This window comes from Rhinolophus sinicus, chromosome 3 (assembly GCF_057876585.1).
Source record: "Rhinolophus sinicus isolate RSI-liver-muscle chromosome 3, RSI-T2T, whole genome shotgun sequence".
NCBI lineage: Eukaryota > Metazoa > Chordata > Mammalia > Chiroptera > Rhinolophidae > Rhinolophus > Rhinolophus sinicus.
In genome coordinates, this window is record NC_142503.1 from 188,016,182 (window position 1) to 188,037,690 (window position 21,509).

Below are 21,509 nucleotides of genomic sequence, written 5' to 3' on the forward strand. Positions count from 1 at the left end.
ATGAACAATGTGTGAGTTTAAAAACTTTCCCAAAAATTTAAGGAGGAAGAGACACAGTAATGGGTTAGGTTCATCTGAATTTCCCAGTTTCTCACCGGGAGGCTCTTCTTCAGTCTTACCCACATTCTTTCAATGGAGCCAACACCATCCCTAGAATAGTGAGATTTTGTGCTCCAGGTTGCAGTGGCTGGTTGGGGAACTCTGTAGCTTATCAAGCCTAATGAAACTAATGGAGATTTTGGCTGGAAAGACTCTTGCTCCTAGACTTCAACCTGGGAAGTCCTAGAAGGCATCTTGTGATCACAAGGAAATGAAAACAATACAGCAGAAAAAGAATCAAGAAATGCATCTTGATTACCTAGTTCAAGCCCTATGTCAAACCAACCCACCTATTGACTTGTAATTAATGGAGGCAGTGAATTTTGAGTTTTGTGTTCAATAGTTCCTTTTGCCACTTGTACCTGAAAGACTCCTGGCTGATATTGTGTTTCCCCGAAAATAAGACCTAGCTGGACAATCAGCTCTAATGCATCTTTTGGAGGAAAAATTAATATAAGACCAGGTATTATATTATACCTGGTATTATTATATTATATTATATTATATTATATTATATTATACCTGGTATTATATTATATATCATATTATTATATTATGTTATGTTATATTATATCATATCATATCACATCATATCATATTATATAAGACTGGGTCTTATATTATTGTAAAATAAGACCGGATCTTATATTAATTTTTGCTCCAAAACATGCATTAGAGCTGATTGTCTGGGTAGATTTTATTTTCGGGTAAACATGGTAAAAAGACTGAGGATATTGTCCACTATGTGATCCATTGTCTCATACAGAATTAGTACAAAAACGTCTTTAAAGAATTCATAGGCAGCAAAAAAGTCTTCTTTCATGTTGAGCTTATTCTTCTTTACTTAAGGTAACATGAATTAAGTAATATACCACATTTCAATCTTTACTTAAAAATTACCATAATTAAAGCCATAATTTAATTCTGTGTCCCGCTGCAATAAAGTTTTGCCTAGGTTGGAGTATGGTCATCTTTCCACAACTTTATTTATTTCTCCACTATATTGTTTCTTTATTTTAATGTTTCTTCTCCATCAATGTTGTTCACTGAAAACCATTTTAATGCCAACTTTTGAATTGTTCAAAATAGAATATATCATCTAGATTTTTCCATTATTATTTAGGAAATCCTCCTTTAGAAGTGCCATTTGCAACAATATTAAAACTTTGCAATGAATAATGAACATTTTGAACTAGCAATATAACACGGATACAGTCTGACAGGTAAATTAGATTGTTAAAACTTTCCCAAAAATTACTCAGAATTTTAGGAATGGGACCATAAGATGATTCTCACAAAATTAGTTCATGGATTTTGAATAAATAAAGCAATTAAAGAAAACATATTTTCTGAATTAATTATTAATTGTATATTGTCATTAAACAACTAGTAAATATGTAAGTAGATAAACACACACACACACACACACACACACACACACACACACACCTATATATATGCCCCTCTATACTAATACCTAGGTCATTGTTTTTTATTTCCCAAACCAATGAAAGGAAGAAACATATCACAAGGAATAAAAAAATCGATATCTCTTGTGGCCTCCCTTGTAACTCTAGGTACCAAGGAAGCAGGTAACAATAGAAGGCAATTCTCAAGTAGCAATATCAATTGCAGATTTACTTCCTGGATAGTAGAATAATTTTTCAGTCGATCACTGTGTTGATAGATAAGCCTAGATGGTCAGAGCCATGTCTAAAATCCTAAACTGAAGGGGAATAATATGATTCAAGCAACAGAAACACAATACGGGTAAATTCAGCACATAGACGACATTTGCTGAAAGGATAAGAAGATGCTCAAAGAATCAAAGGATATACAGAAAAACTAGAACTTCAACCAAATGGGACCTATTCTCAGGACCTGTGAAATAAGAATAAATGGGCCACCAGTCCCTTCAGGGACCTGCAGAAGGCATGAATGAGCATCATTCGTCAGCTTTTGTGTCTCTCTGATACAGACTGATGATTCCTGGAGAATTTGATGGCTGAGTTTCACTCATTCACCCACCTTACGTTACGGGAGGTTAAGACTCCTTGATTGGCAATGTTTTAAACATGCATTAGGAGAGATTCAGTTTCCCAAAGGAATATCAGGGAGTTGCAAGAAATGGAAAGGAATATTAATTAGGCCAAAAACATAATGTCCACACCAACAGAGTGTTTTCCAATCCAAAACAGTCCAGGGAGAAAGGTAATTACCTGACGGCATAAAGGCAGGTAAAACCATCAACTCAAGAAAAATAACCGAGAGAATGTTTTATATACTTTTTCTAAACACAGGTCATAAATTATGGTTTATGATACTGTGTTTGACTATAGCTATTTCAAAGGAGAGAACACATCAATTCGTTTTCCTTTCCAAATCTCCCGGATAGAGAAGCAAACAAATTGAAATCTTTTCAAAACATTCAAGCCTAGAATAAATTTGCTTTCTTCTGACTCAGTTGGTGATACCATTTTTAATGTTGTTTTTCATTTATGTAGCTTCTTAAGCCTTTACCGTTTTATCTAGAGTATATAAGGTGGTGTCGTTACCCCACATGCTTTGCTAGTCCCAGATGTTTCTCTCTACCCTGCGTTGCACAGACACAGACCTGTATTAGAGGTTGTACATTTTTCATGATTATTTCTATTAGTGGGCTGCAAGTGCCTTATACAAGGTTCTTTTTTTAAAGAATGGACGCCAGTCTTGACATGTGTCATGGAATTTGAAGCCTAGACAATCTGACAAAGTTACATTTATATGACAAGCCATTACTTTTTGACCATGTGATATTAATATTTCCAGAACAACGCAATGCCACAATTTTATCAGAAAAGTATTATTTCTGTGAGTGAATCAGTCTTGCAACTGATTTTTTTAACCATTAAATAAGAGTAGTCACACCACATTTTTATATTAAATATGTGAAGCACCTTGATTTTATTTGTGATTTATCAGTGGTTTTAGTACATTCACAAAGTGGCACAACCACCTCCTCTAATTCCAAACATTTTCATCACCCCACAAAGAAAATCCATACCCATTAGCAGTTACTTTAGGTCCCCCTCTTTCCATCTCCAACCAGCCTCTGGCAAACACTAATACACGTTCTAGTTCTATTAATTTGACTTTTCTGGACATAAAGATGTCCAGAATCTGAAATGGACTTATCCAGTATGTGGCCTTTTGTGTCTGGCCTAGCTCATTTAGCATAATGTTTTTAAAATTCACTCCTGTTGTATTATATGTCAGTACTTCACATCTTTTTATGTCTGAATAATATTGATTATATGGCTATATTACATTTTGTTTGTCCATTCATCAATTGATGGGCATTTAGGTTGCTTCCATATTTCAGCTTTTATGAATAATGATGCTGTGAACATCCATGTACAAGTTCTATGTGAACATCTACTCTGTGGTATATACCTAGAAGTGGAACTGCTAGGTCAAACGATAACTCTCTATATAACTGCTAGAAATTGCCAAACTATTCCCCAAAGCAGTTACACTAGTTTACGTTCCCACCAGCAGTATAAGGGATCCAATTTCTCTGCATCTTCTCCAACACCTATCATGACCAGACTTTTTGATTAGGTGTCACAGTGGATGTAAAGCGAAATCTTGTTTTGATTTGAATTTCCTAATAACTAGTGTTGTTAAGCATCTTTTTGTGTGTTTATTTATCACTTGTATATCTTCTCTGGAGAAATGTTTATTCAAACCCTTTCAACATTTTTTGATTGTGTCTTTTTTCTTTTCATTACTAAGTTGATTGTGTTCTTTACATATTGAATGCAAGTACCTGACAAGATACATGGTTTGCAAATAGTTTCTCGCACTGTGGGTTGTATTTTTACTTTCTTAATGGTGTCCTCTGAAGCATCAAAGTTTTTAATTTTGATAAATCACAATTTCTTTTTTTTCTCTATTTTGCTTGTGCTTTGGTATCATCTCTAAGAAATCAATGCCTATTACAATGTTATGAAAATTTACACTTCTGTTTTCTTGTAAGACTTTTATAGTTTTAGCTTTCACATTTAAGTTTTGGAACCACTTTGAATTTATTTTTGTATATACTATGAGACTTGATTTCAAATTTATTCTTTTGCATGTGGATATCCAGTTCTCTATTAAACTAATTGTTTAATAGCCTTTTCTTTTCCCTTTGAATTATTCTGGCACTTTGGTCAAAAATCAGTTCATTTCTGATTTTAGTCATTTCAATAGACTATTTTTTTTCTCTTGGTCAGTCTAGCTAAAAGTTTGTCAATTACCCTCTGGCAACCACCAAACCATTGTCTGTGTCTATGAGTTTCTGTTTCTCATTTGTTTGTCTTGTTCTTTTGTTGCTTTTGGTTTATATACCACATATCAGTGAAATCAGGGGGGTGGGGGATGGGGGGTGGGAGATGAGGGTAAGGGGGATCGAATATATGGTGATGGAAGGAGAACTGACTCTGGGTGATGAACACACAATGGGATTTATAGATGATGTAATACAGAATTGTACACCTGAAATCTATGTAATTTTACTAACAATTGTCACCCCAATAAGTTTAATTAAAAAAAAATGTTGATTAAAAAAAAAAAAAGTTTGTCAATTATAATTTTTTTCAAAGAACCAGTTTTGGTTTTATTGATTTTCTCCATTTTTTTCTATTCTCTATTTCATTAAGTTCTGTTCTAATCATCATTGTTTCCTCAATTTTGCTTGCTTGGTGTTTAGTTTGCTCATGGATTTGTAGTTTCTTAAGGTGGAAGTTTAACTTATTGATTTGTGGGTTTTTTTTAATATAAGAATTTACAGGTATAAATTACTCTCTAAGTGCTTTAGCTTCATTCCATAAGTTTTGATATCCTATTTCTTTCTCTTCATTCGTTTCAAAGCATTTTCTAATTTCCCTTGTGATTTCATTTTTGATTCATTACTTATATAGAAGTAAGTTATTTACTATCCAAATATTTGTGCATTTCTCAAATTTTCTTCTATTACTGATTTTTAATTTGATTCTTCTGTGATCTGAAAACATACTTTGTATGATTTTATTTTTTTTAATTTAGTGAGTTTTCCTGTGTGTTTTTTTGTTTGTTTGTTTGTTTTTGGCAAGACATCTTTATTTTTTATACTAGGTGCCACTGCAGGTAAACATCAGAGAACACACTGCTGTTTTCAGATATACAGAACTGGACAAATGTATTTTAGCAAGCTGCCTTACTCTACATAGGAAATTGGTGAACATCTTCAGAGACTAAGACTAGGAAATAAAATGGATTAACATCATTCATTGGCATGTTTATGAATTACGCAGCAGTGTTGTCATAGGCTATCTTTATTTGAAAGCAGAATTATAATCACTCTCTCAGCTCCAATTCTAAAATACTTATTGGCCATTTAGAATATTATCTATGGAGAAATATCTATTCAATTCCTTTCCCCATTTTTAAATTAGGTTGCTTGATTCGTTTGTTGAATTGTAGGAGTTCTTTATATATTTTGAAAATTGTCCCATAACGAGATATATGATTTATAAATATTTTCTCCTCTGTGACAAAGGTGAAGGGATTAAGAAATACAAATTGGTAGTTATTCAGTCGTCACAGGGATGTACAGTACAGCACAGAAAATATAATCAATAATGTAACAGATATGTACAGTGCCAGGTGGGTGTTAGACTAATCAGGGGATCACTGCATAAATTATGTAAGTGTCTAACCACTATGCTGAATACCTGAAACTAATATAAAATAATATTGCATGTCAACTGTAACTTTAAAAATAAATAAATAAAGGCTTTTAAAAGAGAGAGAAAAAAAGTTGATTTGGGCAATTTTACAAGTTAGTATTGTCACTGTTTTCATAGTAAAATAGGTTTTTGAAGGATTTTACTTTGTTATTCCTATACTTCCACATATTTTACACAGGGTTACTAGTCTCTTATTAAATCATTTCATCTACTTTATTGATCCTCAAACAATGAGTATTTAGGGATCTTGCCCAATGCTGTCTACGGTGGGGAATACACGCACAACTATATCACTTGGAAGATTACTTCTTATTTATAGGAAAAATTGCAATCTCCTGAGCCTGGTTCTCTTTCCAAAAAAACTCTAGTCAGTAGCTTGCAGGTTTTGGATTTGGAGTATTTTATTCACATTGATTGGATTGATAGCTATTTTATATGACATAATTTAAATTGTTTTTGTAATAAATAATGAATCTATTCACACTCTGGAAGAGGAGAGACACTGAGCATGACTTTAGAGGATTTTCAGGAGATGAGCTCAACCAGATTTTGGCAGCTTTTTAGATTAATTTTATTTAAATTACAAGTGTTTTTAACTCCCAGATGCAATTAACATAAACCATAAATAGATATTCTGTTTCTTTATAATGCAGGGGAGAAATCATGCACAATTACACAGTCAGGAATTTAAACTCAAATATATTCTTAAATACAAATTGTCCATTTTATTCATGTTATCTAAATAATCAGAATATCATCAAAGAAGGCAAAAAGTACCAGACACACTTCTGTCTCTTATCTGTACCTATTCACTGAGTTTAAAATGCTAATATCCATTGACTATCTCCAAAATGATGTACATTGAACATAATATTCATTATTTAAGTAGATTTTAATGAATGTTGAAAGAAAGGAGGAAGTAAAGATTTTGTGAATTTAAATATGTTTTCAATCTGGCTTTCAAAAGAGCTCTTTATTTACAAATAAAACACTTTATTGCTCATCTTGTAAACACATGTCCAAAGTGGATAAAAAGCTTTCAGGAAAATTATTGATGTTAAAACACACTCATCAGGGTTCATAAATACTATGTATGATACTTTGGCAACAGCTATAGAAAGTGAGTTTCTATAATGCTAACATTACAAAGAAAACTTTATTTTAAGTGAGCTTCAAAGAAACAGCAATTTATAGGATTTTGGATTCAACTGACATCTAGACTCTTAAGATACCTCTAAGAGCCCCCCAGCCATTGTAAATCTTGAAGGATTACCATCTACTGAAAGTTCATTAAATATTCCACTGTTTCAATATGATGCTATTTTCATTCTTCAAGAACTTTTGTAAAAAGTTCTCTCTCTCTCTCTCTCTCTCTCTCTCTCTCTCTATATATATATATATAATGTATATACATATAAAATGTTAAAACTTAAACTATGCAATGACAAAGCCCTTCTAGACATACTAGAAATGGATCCACTTGGAAAGATTTCATAGTATCAAAAGTGAACTGAATTCCATCCTTGCTAGAAACAGGTGTATATGATATGCTACGTTTTAAATAAATGTCATGTAAAAAAAAGATAGTGATATGAGAATAAGAGCTTATAGACACTAAGTTAGAAGTATAACATAGCACTGGAATATTTGCAGCCCTCGATTTTGTCCTTACCGGAGGTGCAACATTGGGCAAGCTGCTAAACCTGTCTATATATAGTTTACCCATCTGTAAAATGACAATGTTATTATCCACATTTCAGGTGCTAAGCAACATAGGCGCTCAATATGTAATAGCTTTTTATTTTTTTTAAAAAACAAGCAGAAACATATATTATGTAGTAGAAGACCGAGTTAGTTTGGACAATCTGAGTTAATATTAATTCCCTGGCCTTGGAGTTCCAGTAGGAAGCCAGAAGATTTTTGTAGGAGAGATGAGTGGAAAATTCAAGAATCTTTTTTGGAAAACAGTGTTGGGAGTGATTGACTTATTCCCCTCCATTCAAGATACAAATGTGCTATGTCTGATGGGTTTTCATGGAGATTCTATCAGCATGGGACAACATCTCCAAAGGGCTAACCTCAGGAACCTGGCCCTTAACCTCAGGTGTGCTGCATGAAGTAGCCCCAGCCCAGAGAAATATGCTGACATATGTGATCCACAAATGGGAAGTGTCTTTTGTATCGGTAAAGAACACAGTATCCCATCATGGCTAAGTTCCTTGGCTCAGTTAGAATTCCTACTCCCTCACTTACTGTATGATTTTGGCTGAGATTCAGTTTCTTTTTATATAAAATTGAATAACTGCAATCAATGCAAAAGGATTATTGTGAGCTTTCAATAATATTTTGTATAGAAACTACTTAGTGAAGTAATGGGCACATTATAAACACCAACTGTATATTGATACAGTAACAAACTATTTTGGGCAAAGATTATTATATGCACCAGAATTGTTAATAATATGTGTGCAGGAAATACCTTCATCTAAAATATACCATAAAAATTTGGTAAAACATTTGCAGAGGGAGGCCAATTATTTGTCTGTTGTAAATGTGTCTGATTCCAGAAGGTCTCTGGTTATAACCCCTGAGTACTCACAAATTTTATATAAAGTATGTCAGGTACAGAGTTCTTGAAGTGAAATCCTTAAACCATGTACAGAAAGTAACATTTAGGAGGAACCTGAAATTTGTACCCAAATACCACTTTTTAAAAAGCATACACCTAATCATGACTTATTGTAAGTGGGATGTCATAGAAAATACAGTCATAGTTCTGCTTCCAAGAAGCTGCTGCAGTGACAAGGGAAACTAGAAAACTAGGTGGCTGAAAATTGGTTGGAAGAGTTAAAGTCTATTAGAGTTCTGCCTGTCCTTTGTTGAAACATTCTAGTTAATAGTTCAGAGAAATACTCCAAATAAGGAACATTTGAATGAACTTATGAAGTGACAAAGACACCCAGAGACAGCAAGTTGACCGAGTATGGCTGACACGGCAGACAAATCTAGAGTGGAAAGTGTTCTTTACAGCTCCTCAGTGTGCTTAAGTGTCAGCAATTGATATTAAGAGATTCTGAGGAACTATGAATTGAGATTAATCACTTTTCTTGAAGACAACATAAGGAACATAGTTCAGTAGGGATTGACCAGGGCTCTTATCTGACAAGTATATCTAGAACAATTCAGTTTTGAGACATGCATGGAGTGGTATATATATATTTCACATGTGCCTCAGATTTCTCACCTGTGAAGTGAGGACAGATGCTATAGAAAATCAAGGATGCCAAATTTAATCTGAATTTTGGATAAACAATGAATAATTTGTATTCAATATTTGGGACATGCTTTTCATAAAATTTATTCCCTGTTTACCTGAAATTCAAATTTAACTGGGTATCTTTTATTTCTATTTGCTAAATCTGGCAACCAAAATGGGAATAATAATGAGTTGTAAAACTTAATAGAATTAATACATATTAAGTACTTGGAAACATGTTCAACACAGAGAAAGTGTAAATTGTTAGCTTTTAGTAAAATGACTACTAGTATTACCACCCTCGTGTGAATATAAAAGACTTTTTTTTAATGAACTGAAATCTGCTATCATTTCCCATGTACAAATATTTAATTATTCACACATCCAAAAGTCATAATCACTCCATGCAAGCAATTTTTAATCTGAATGTATGCTATTTGGGCTTTATGTTATTGCATGGATGGCAACATGATGTTTATCAAGTTTATACCTTTTGGTTTGCCAAATGAATCCTTTAGGAGTTGATTGATTCCAGTTACAGTATCTATTTCCCAATTTGTTTATCTATCCATTAGAGAAAAATAGAAGAATGACATCTGGCTTTGTTTGAAATGAGTCCATTGGCTGGTCTTTTTCAAAGCAGTGATGGTTGAAATAAAACTGTCCTAATTCAGGATGCATTTCTTTTCTTTTTCTAATGAGGGAAATGGAAAAAGCTAATATTTTGAAGTATTCGTCTATGTGTCTGACACTTGCAGGTACAGTTCCTTTTTACCCTGTCAGAATACCTGCTCCATTTTGGTCCATGAGATATGAGACCTTGGTTTGCCCCAAGGAAATCTAATCTAAGCAAAACTATTACCAACATCAAATTCTTGTTTTTGTTTAGGCCACATTCAAGTGTCAGTACCATTTGAAGAATACATGATCCAATTCTATCACCACTACCCAGGCTAGAAAAAGATCCTTTAAGATAAAGAAAGAGAAAGGAGACCTGGAGGGGAATCCAGAGTATCAGATGTTGGTGAAGTTGCAGCCAATCCCCTTCCCTAGGAGGAGGAATAGAACCCCAGAGAGGTTTGGGTCTTACAAATAAAAGAAGGTATGCCCCCTTCCTGCCTGACTGCCTGGGAACTGGCAAGCTTCTCAGAGTTCTCCAGCTCACCATGACATTGCTGTGTAGAATACAGACGGCAGCATGGAGATCCCAGGGAAGTGGCTTGGGATAGCCCAAGTCAAGTTCTCATCCACGTTGAGGGGACATAAATTGTCACCCAGGTCATCTTATGCAGTTATAGTGTTGCAGACAGGATACTAAGAGCCAACAGCATCAGAGTGGTCTTTTATAGTGTGTAGAGGAAAGGCTATATAACCAGAATCCAAATGACGAAGCAAATATTTCTGCAGATAGTGAGATAATGTCATAAAGCAGTTCAAGCCAATGTTCACACACAACCCCTGAGGACAAGATGCTATGTGTTCCTCCCAACCTGCAATTAAATGCTTCTCTGATGAGAAATGACGGAGAAGAAGCAGCCTACATTGCTTGAATTTTTTTTTTTCCTGAATAAAAGGAAAACACTGGAGTAGTTGTTTTCATCCTGAATGGAGTAAGAGTTTAAGATGAAGAGGAAACCTATTTATTACAAAGAAAGTTACATTGCTCATCCCTCCTCCAAAGTCCACATGGTGAATGAGGCTTAAAGATTCATATCTGCCATCAGCCATTATGAAACCAATGCAAATACAGCTAATTTTGAATATGTGCATAACAAAGTGATGAGATGATTTAAATGAACACCCAATTAAATATATGAAAATGTCCATGTAGATGTTAAGAGAAACATTGATTGAGTGCCTACTATGTGCCAGGCACCATATTAGGAGCTTTATAAATGTATTTACTTTGCTCTTGTCCATAATGCTAAGAGATATGCAGCTTTAACAATATTAAACCTGAGTTCAATGAGACTGAATAATTTGTCCAAGTCTCATACAGCTTGTGACAAGGGTTGGTTTGGAAACTCTTTGGGATATGAGAACAGAGTTCCTTCCTGATAAGCATCGTTTGTTATCAATCACTGTTGAACTTAACTTTGGATAGACGGACTGAAGTTTATAGGGCTCTTTTAACTCTCATTCATCTAATATATTTCAAGAATCCAAAGGCCTTGGCCAGAGCCAAGTTTCTGTGGAGGTAGCTTCTTCCCTCTTCAGTAGCTCCAGAACTAGGACAGCTTTGGCACCAACAACTTTTAGCTCTCCACTGCAAACTAAACATGCAGAATGTATAAAAATGTGTGTTATTCATTCGTGATGAAAGGAAAAAGATCTACTGGATTTGTGACAAAAGCTATGGGTTAGTAAAAACATCAATAGTAGAATGCCTCGGAATATGTCACTTCCATTCTTGACCACAGGTTTCTCTCCTAAAAGGCAGAGATCTTGAAAGTGCATTTGAAACTAGACTTAAAGACTGACTATGGAGTCCTCCCAACGTCCGGTTCAGAAGTCATTTGTGGTATTCTTGTTTGTTTGTTGAATTGAATTGAATCCTGACCAAATGGTCTCCTTTCAGGTAGTGTTCATATTTCTTATAAGTCTTGTCTCTTAATCCTGGGATCTGCTTTAGAATTTTGAAGTAAATTCTAACAGTTTATGGTACACATTAAATTATTATCATTAGTTGTGAATGCTGAGGTTTTTGTTTTTTCTTTTTTAAATTATTTCCTGGATATGTCAACAGAAAACTTTGAAGGGAGTGTCTCTGGCACTTTAATTCACTCCGTCATTTATTCCTGGAAGTTTCTCAGTAATTTGTAATCTATGGTGCTTGATTTGCTGCAAGCACATTTCCTTAATTAGCCTATGAGAACAGATATTTACTACAAAAAAAAGACAGCCCGGGAACATTATTTCAGATTCACCACAGCCTAGAAAAATAAATTGTTTTCTACAGAATTGAGAGAAAAGAATCTCAGGGGCTATTATTTCAATGTTAAGCATGGTTTGATAAAACAGATTAAATTAAATTGCTCACATTAGAGTAGCTCTTCCCTTGCTACTGAGGCTGAGAAATAAATTGGTCTAAATATCTTGATGAAATATTCACCAAATGTAAATTTTATTGTGGAGACAAATTACTTGTTAATAATTGAAAATATAATGTAATCAGTTTTACGTGGTGCCTTTAAGACATTTTAAAAAATAATCTATCTTGATACCATACTATCAGTGCTCCAAGGAAACACTAATATTCTCTTTTTTTAAAATCTTGGACGCAATAAATTGATTTTTTTCCATAAAAAAGAAATAATAAAGATGGGGAGAGTCTTTGCAATCTGATAGAATGTTTCAGTCTTTTCATGTCTTTTTAGTTTCTTACAGCAACCTTAGAAATGTCTGGTCTTGTCAGTTCAGAGGCGCTGTGATAATGTTCCTAAATCCAAGAAATTTGCTTTTCTTCTTGGTCGTTTCTAACGACTGGAGCCAAATCCATGCTGTCCATTCATGAATACCTAGTCCATTTCTCTAGAGTGGTTTCTTCTGTTTCTCTGGGCAGAATAATTTAAAATATCACTAACCTTTCCTTAATTCATATACATATGAGTATTTTTAAGAATTTTTTGGGGAGGGGCGGATTGTAACATTTTAACCAAAATAACACAGAGTGCCGTAAAACTCCTAAAGTGTTTTCTTATATAATAATCCAATTTTAATAATTAGCATAATTATTTCTGGGGCAAACATAATACGTTACAATTTAAACAATTTAATAGAAACTCATCCTGACCATAGCTTTGACATTCTGACTCATTAAGAAAAGAATCTGTGTCAATAAACTGATGGTCTTTACATTTCACTTAAAATCATGGCCTGTTCTTTTCAGAAGCTTAGACAAAAAATTTTAAAACCTATAAGCAAAGTTTCTCTAAGAAACAATTTATCTTAAGTCAAGAGTGGAAACAGGAGAGTTTTGACATTTTGAATCAGGTCCAAAGGAACTGGCAGTGTGAAACCACATGAAAATGCAAGAACATTTTAAAGAAAAGGTTACTATAGTCTTTTACAGTAATCCTAAAGATATATAGTTCAGATTATGCCAGATTTAGATAGAAGTACTTGGGGAAAAATGTTCTTATTCTACTGAAACTCGCTTTCCTCTCCTCATCAATTAGATAACATATTAGGCATTAGTCAGAGAAAGACATTTGAAAGCACTGCCATTTTAGCATAATCCTGAGTAATGTCTATAAAGTTCCATAGCCCAAATTAGAAAAATTCCACATTAAGAGGAAAATATAGCCGCATGTCTATAGCACAGGAAGAAATATGCTCAAAACAATGACCTGGAGACAACACGTTGCCACACAAGTGACTTTTCAAATCAACAAAGAATATTTAATAATTGCAATCCCTAGTTTTAACAGTATGTTCATGTTGCATTAATCTATTGCTAATTAGTAATTTATGGATAGTCTATATTATAATATTAGTGAAATGGTATCTCTTATTGTCTATTAACAGGCCAGTCATGCATTGCACTACAAGTTCGAAAGCAGGAGTATAAACCTAAACAAACATAAAATCAGTACTTGATATCCTAGACCTTCCTACTGTGGAAACAAAATCCATAAATTGAGGAAATCATTAGGAGGACAGAATTTGATAGGGAGTCTAGAAATTAAATGTTTGGTGACTGTGACATCTGAGTGTCTGTAAGCATTTTTAACGAGGTGTTAATACCTACAAGAAGGGCCCAAATAGTTCAGTATCTAAGATGGCTTTTAGCTCTGTGGTGCTCACTAAGCCAGTAAGACCTGGATGGAATGTCTGTAATGCTTTAGCAGCTGGCAAAGCATAAGCCATTCAGGGACAGCAAAAGCTATAACTCCAACTTGAACTTCCCAGGATAAATTGCCTTGAAATATACCTACAACTAAGAGAAATTATTAAATATTTAATGTAGAGATGGGGCAGACCTAGAGTTTTAGTGGTTTCTTTCCTCAGAGGCTCACAACTTTATAATAAAAAGTGGTAATGATTGGGGGGAAAATGAATGTTTCTTTTTTATGCATATAATTGATTCTCACAAATATATATTATTAAAATGTATATCTTAAGAAACTATAAACCTTTCAATGTCTCAGGTCACACTTCTACCTAAGGATATAAATTTCAGCTATCACTGCCTTGAAAGGAAAACATCTGTTTATCAGGACAGCAAACAAAATAGTCAAATCCAACTGATCCAGGTAGATTATTAAAATACAACAGTTTTACTGAAGCTAACTGAAAAATCTTATAATTTGAACAACAGAAGTGTGTGCACACTTGTATGCATGTGTATGTGTGTATGTGTGTATGTATGTGTGTGTGTACGAACCTACTATGGGCAAGCTATTGTCCTTGATACTTTAAGTATATAACCATGTTTATGAAAAACAAATTCTTATAGACTACTATATTAGTCAACTCAGGCTTCCATAACAGAATACCATCTCACAGTTCTGGAGGCTCAAAGTCCAAGGTTATGGTATGAGCATGGTAAGGTTCTGGTGATAGTCCTCTTCCCAGCTTAAAGATGGCCTCCTTCTCGCTATGTCCTCACATGAGAGAGAGAGGAAGAGAAAGAGAGAGAGAGAGAGAGAACGCTCTCAGGTCTCTTCTTACAATGACACTAACTCTGTAGGATCAGCACCCTATTCTTATGACCTCACCTAACCTTAATTACTTCCATACAGGCCCTGTCTCCAGATACAATCATATTGAGGGTTAATATTTTAACGTGTGAATTTGAGGGGGGGGTTGAACATAAGCATTTAGTCCATAAACACTACCATAATTTCTCTCTTCCCATAATATATAACTATTGGAAAGAAATATAAAAACAAAAAAAGAAAAAGAAAGTCATAAAAAATAATTGCATGAGATAAAGCATAGATAAATTCCTGTGAATGTTTAGATGAAAATGAAACTGTGTCTGGAAAACAGTTCATGGGAAACTGCAATATCATGTATAGATGACACATACAGTGACCACAAAATTTGTTTTCCAAATGACGTCACTTTTAGAGTTAAAGGGGCACTAGTCATCAATGCAAAATTGGCCAAGCACATGGCTTGGGTCCACCAGTCGCCTGGAGTCATTTAGCCTTATTGGAGAAGACAGAGTGTAAGAACAAAGCCGGGAGAATAGACTGAGGTTTAGAGTCAGACTGGAAGTGAATGGAAGCCATGAAAAGCTTCCAGAGGCAGGAAGGCCATGATAAGATCTGGGCTTTATTATGATAAATTGGGAAACAGTGTAAGTGGAGTATATGGACAGAATTTAATGAAGCTGGTGGAAAAAAGAAGAGGAGACAGGTGAGAGATGTGGAGACAGTGTTGATAGAACCGAGGTGCTAGTGATGAGGGAGTTTGGTGGCTCAGATCTGGGCAGCCGATTGTCTGTTTGTCCCCTATCCTTTCCTTATATACTCTTTATTCTTTGCGCCATTCTTTGAGCTTGGCACTAAATATTGAAAACCCGCCCTTTACGGTGTGAAAGTGGGTTGTAAGTTCCAGACATCCTGAAATTGCTGCTGTCCGATTGAAAAGTTCTATGTGTGAGCAGTTGGCTCAGGTGACCTCTCAAAGGTAATATTTTCTTAATGCCACTAAAGCATACCTCGTGTGCAAAAAGGGGTAATATATTAAACACTGTTCTGCTTGAGGGATCTTCCGAAAGTCTCCAGGTACTTCCTAGCTGAGATCTCTTCATCCTTCAAAATAAAAGTGAAAGGCAATGCAGTCTGGGAATTCAAATGTTTCCAAGATTTCTAACACTGCCCTTTAAGAGTAGAGTGAGGTAGGCTTTAGATAAGAAAAAGAGAAAAGATATTATGTTATGAGCCCTATACTGCATGATTAAAAATAGCCTTAATATAAATAGAAAAGCAAGCAAGTCACTGTTCTCTGCTTCCCACTTCTACCCACCAAAGGAAAAATCCATTTCAGAACTTGTCAGTTTATCTGGAAAACATTTAGATTTTGCTGTTCTAGTTAGAAGGGCAGGAAAACTATATCATAGGTAATTTTGTTCACTGAGCAGACCAAAGTGTTATCATTTTGTTGTTTGTGCAGCTTTGATGTATCAGTTTTCAGACTTTTCTTGCTATTCATGGAGTAGGATACAGTCATTTTTAAAAATTTTATTTTCTTGCTGTATGTCAAAGATGTGTTTAGAAATGATTTTGTGGGAAGTTAAGTTTATCCACAGACCTGCAGGCAGAAATCTCTTCCTCAAGTAAGAACTTCTACACCATACTTTTACAGACTTTTAAAAGACTTAGTGGTCAGTTGTTATAATCACATGCCTTAGAACAACTTGTGGACATTTCATTTAATTATAAAAATTTCTGACAGTCATTTATTTTTGAAACCACTGGTAGGTACAGGTCACGCTCAGAAGTAATCATTTGTCAGCCTGATAGAAGCTGCCACCTCTTCTCTCAGGTAGGGAGTGTGTTTCTTAGTTCTGGGCTGTGCATGCAATTTGCAAAGGATGCAAATGGGAAACGAGGGGGGGGGGAGGGAAACTAACATACACATACATCAAGACATCACAGACTTTGAAATAAGTAACTGAACATTTGAGAAAATATCAGATCTTGCAGTGAGATGAAATGCGTAAAATTCAGAATATTTCTGAGGAGATCTGAGACCCTTTCGACTTTAATCATAAAACCATTTATTCCTTTGTAGAATGTGCTCAGGGCAAGTGAGATACCAGAAAGCCAGAGTGAAGCAAAGGAACAAAAGCAAAGCTGGAAAACAAGATTGGTATGTGGCCGAAATAGAATTTGAAAATAATATTTCAGAGAATTTCATATTAAGAAAGCTTAAAATAATAAAGCTTTATAGGAATGTGGCTTTCACAGAGTATAAGCTATCTTCTGCAGCAGTTATATAACTAGTGAGAAAAATAAGAGGCTGCAGATTGGTGACAAATAATGCATCAAGCCAAAGTTTAAAGGTCAAGACCAAGTAAGGCAGCCCCAGTGATGGTGAAAAAGAATTGGGGACACTTTCCTCAAAGGAAAGAAGAGATTTTCTTCCTAGTCTCAAACATCAGTTCAGAACCTTGACATAGGAAGGAAATAATTTTAAGACAAAAACCATGGGAGGAAACTTCTGGGAAAATAATAGTGTATCCTCCTTTTTCTGAGTTCCCAAGGTGAGGCAGAATCACCAAGAATGCCTGTGATTAGGTGATGAGATATAAAAGACTCAGCAAATGAGGCTGAGGTCAGAGAACTGGTTTGATGCCAAAGGATATGAGTGTTACGTTAAATTTAAGGAAAATAGTAAATAGCCTTTAACAATCACGAAGACCTACCATTCATGTTACACTTACTTCATAAAGCATGAGTTGGGGGTGGGAGGTAGGGTGAGTTCTTATTTTCCCAACGTCCTCTTCCACTTCAGTTTTATTATATACAGATTTGAAAAGCAAAGCCATTCTCTTCACAGTAGTGAGAAAAGAGTGTTTTGTGGGTAGGATGGTAGAAGATTGCGAAGGATACTGTGGGATTTGGCAAGGACTGGCCATAGGGATTTCAAGAGAGATTTGGTAGAGTGGGGGCCCTAGAAGCTATACTGCACAGGGCTAAGTCCAGGGTCCTCACACATTCCTGTGTGTGAGATCTACCCATAATATTTGCTCAAGTGCAGGGTCACGGGCCCCTGAGATTTTCATTCAAGTGAGAGCGGTAAGACTGGCTTGAATCTGCTGGGTTTTTTCCAAGCACCCTTTTTTATGTTGGTGTGATTATTCCTCCGTTGAATTTTGAGAAGTGATAAGTGAGGGGTAAAGCAGTAGAAAGAATGTGCACAAAATTCTTTGGAAATAGGAGAGTGTTCCTAAACGCACTACAGCCCCAGAATGTTATTGAGGGAGGGGGAAGAAGAATCTCAGAAGAGCACTGATTCACTGAGAGGCTCAAGACTGTTAGATTCACATTTTTAAAAAAGCATCTCTGGAACTTAAAGTTTTTATCTATAGCCCATTTCAAACATTAGGATTTTCAGCAGCCTTTCTTACTCTCTAACACAAAAGTGATACTTAAGTGGACCATTACATGTTAAGGCAGAAGCTGAGAAGCAAAAATGAGAAAAGGGCCATTTCCTTGGGTATATATAATGGAGGGTTGGGGGGAATCAGTGGAAAAGGTGAAATGATTAAGAAGTAAAAATTGGTAGTCACAAAATTGTTACAGGGATGTAAAGTACAGCATAGGGAATACAGTCACTGATACTGTAGTATCTATGCATGGTGCCAGGTGGGTACAAGACTAATTGGGGGGATCACTTCATAAATGTCTAGCCACTATACTGTACACCTGAAACTAATACGACATAATATTGAATGTCAACTGTAATTGAAAAAGAAAATGTAAAAAGAAAATATTCTGTTACAGTACTAAATGGTAGATACTGTTAAAGAATTTTACAAGGAAGGTGCATAAAAGTATTTTTCAACTGATTTTAATTATTTTACAGTTGCCAACTACTAAACTAATTTAACTATATTTTTTTTCCAAAGAAACTGCTTCATTGCTCATGCTTGGGATCCTCAGGTGTTAAGTCATGGGTAACATGCATCAAAATCATCTAAGGGATTTGTTCACAGTGCAGATTCCTGGGCCCTACCCCACACTACCTGACCTGGAATCTTAGGGGCTGTTGGCCTGTGAATATCTCCCTTTTTTAATAAGCTCCTTTGGTCAACCTGATTCACCAAAAATTTGGGAACCAATGCTTTGCTTCTTGTTGTGATGTTCCAACCCTTAAATCGACAATATACAGCCGGAATTAAGCTGGTCAAACCAGTTAATAAAATATTGAAATGTATCAATAATACCTAGTAAATAACAGCTTCCCTGACTCCCTGCTCTGAGTGCTAGGGCCAAAAATAAAAGGATTCCCCTAGTCTTCCCAAGATCCACCTGGAACAGCCCACTTCCCCATATTCAGAAACGAAAATAGCAATGCCCGTGGGAGCAGGGGCCCTGAGGACCCTCTTTGATTGTCATAGTCCATACCCTTTCTGACTGGTCAGTGAACATGCCCCACTAGTGGTTAGTTCCTTGTAGCATCATGCTGGACCCCTGTGGATTCCAAAAAGAAGAGTACTGTAAAAGTACAAACTTACAAACTCTACTTTGCTGCAGGATCTGATTTAGCAGATCTCAGTATATTGCTGTAAATTTATATATTCCCAACAGGTTTCTACATGACTTTGGAGGTCACCCCGGTTTGAAAGTCAACCCAAACCTTGCTACTCCAAGTTTGGTGTGTGCACCAGCACCACCAGCGTCACCTGGGAGCTTGTTCAAAATAGAGCATCGCTGGCCCTACTCCAGACATATGAAAACAGAATCTATATTTTAAAAAGATGTCCAGGTGATTCTTATGTACATAAACATTTGAAAGGAACTGAGCTACTGTACTCCACAAATTCTTTGAACTAGGTCAAGGATGCCCAGGTGAGAACTTTATTATAAAACAAAAAAAGGAGCAAGTATTGAGGAAATGATTAGCCTATATCTTGATGGGGAAAAGAAAGAAAGCTTGGAATGGCCCCTAGGGCATTTACTCAAGAGAAATGAAAGCAAATAAATTATGATCAATCCATTCAATCAAATATTACTCAGCAACACCAAGGAATGAACTATTGATACACATAATAACATGTATACATCTAAAAATAACTTGACTGAGTAAAAAAAAAAAAGGCAAACAAAAAAGAATATGCATTATACTATTCCATTTATATAAAGTTTCAGGAAATGCTAATTAATCTCTAGTGACAGACAGCAAATCAGTGGTTGCCTGGGGATAGAAAGAGGAGCAGGAAAGTTGGATTATCAACAAGTACAAGGACACCTGTGGTGACGGTTATCTTGATCGTGGTGATGGTTTCACAGTGTATACACGTATCACGCATGTGAGGCATATGTATGATATATGCATATCAAAACTTCTCAAATTGCACACTTAAGATATGCAGCTTATTATATGCCCATTTTATTTTAATATTGTTGTTTTTTTTAAAGGCAACGGACATTGAAGATCTCTTCCTTAGAATTTGGTAGAATTCACTTGTGAAACTACAGGTCATAGTGTTGTTTGTTTGTTTGTTTGTTTGTTTGTTTGTTTGTTTTATGAGAGTAAGTTTCTTGAATATTAGTAAACAGTTTATATATTAGTTTATTGGTTTCAATTAGTTTTAAGAACTAACCATTGAATTTATTTGTTGGTTCTGTCATTTTTCTGCAAGTACAGTGTTGATTGTTTTGACCCAAGTTAAGAAGCAATGGAATAAAATAGATATATAAGGTTAGTACAACAAGCGTGGGAACAGAAAACATTTTAATATTTTAAGAAAAATCACAAGTGTTTTTTATTAATTAGTATATAACATCGTGGGAAAATTTTAGGTAATATTTCTAGTTGTGGTAAATGTTTGAACAAATATTACTTTTAAAACATATGTCTTATTAAAAACATGAATAATATTTTTCAAGATTTTGGGTTTGTTTTCCAATTAAAAATTAATTTGCACAAACTAAATGCACTATAAGTAATTTTACTATTCCAAATAGCTTGCATTGTTTTCAATTAGTGTTAAAATTTATGAGAGTAACAATTACATTTTCAAATACTTAAATTATAAGTAATGGCTTATAAAAGTGGGTTAATTCTTATAATGCTATCAATCATAATGATTTACTCAATCCCCTTGCAACATCTCAGGAACAATTTGTCATATCTCTGACAGAAACTCTGGACTGCTAGCATAGTTATAATAAATATACACATTTGCCTCTTGTTTTTATACATTATAAAGTGAATACAGGTAAGATTGGAAAGGATGAATACACAGCCTTGGGTCACATTGGGATACACATTCACATTTACCAGTTTAAAAAACGTAAAACAGACGTGTGTGACTGAATGGAAATATATAACGTGTGTTCACGTGTCAGTCTTTCCTGGATCTCTGTTGCTCTGATCAGTGTTTAGATATAACTGAGTGTGGTCACTTACCTGCCTCCAGCTTTTTCTGTGCTGTGGGGAAACAGAAGTTAATTGCTTTGGCTAAAAGTGGTAGCTATTATGTTTGGATAGAACTGTGCTCCTCACAATAGCTGCAAAAAATATATGAGTGAAAATAAAATAGATATATTATTGAGTAAAAGAGTATAATTGTGTCAAGGTAAAATTGCTTCTTTGTGGGAGTAGGTGAAAATAAGATAGTAAACAGCATTTTTAAGACATAGAAGATTTGAAGGGTAGTAATGTTTGTTCACCTTGATTTAAAATACTTATAAATAACGAGTATGAAAGAAGCATTAAAA

General features: G+C 34.9%; 2 long non-coding RNA genes across 2 annotated transcripts in view; one reads left to right on the forward strand and one right to left on the reverse strand.

Annotated features, from left to right (window-relative positions):
* Window positions 1-21,509, reverse strand: part of LOC141570518 (uncharacterized) — a 203,451-nt gene that overhangs the window by 94,895 nt on the left and 87,047 nt on the right. The window lies entirely within an intron of this gene.
* On the forward strand, window positions 16,536-20,293 carry LOC141570812 (uncharacterized). Its single transcript, XR_012495265.2, has 3 exons — window positions 16,536-16,602; window positions 16,852-16,929; window positions 19,374-20,293. It is a non-coding gene; the product is annotated as an uncharacterized LOC141570812 (long non-coding RNA).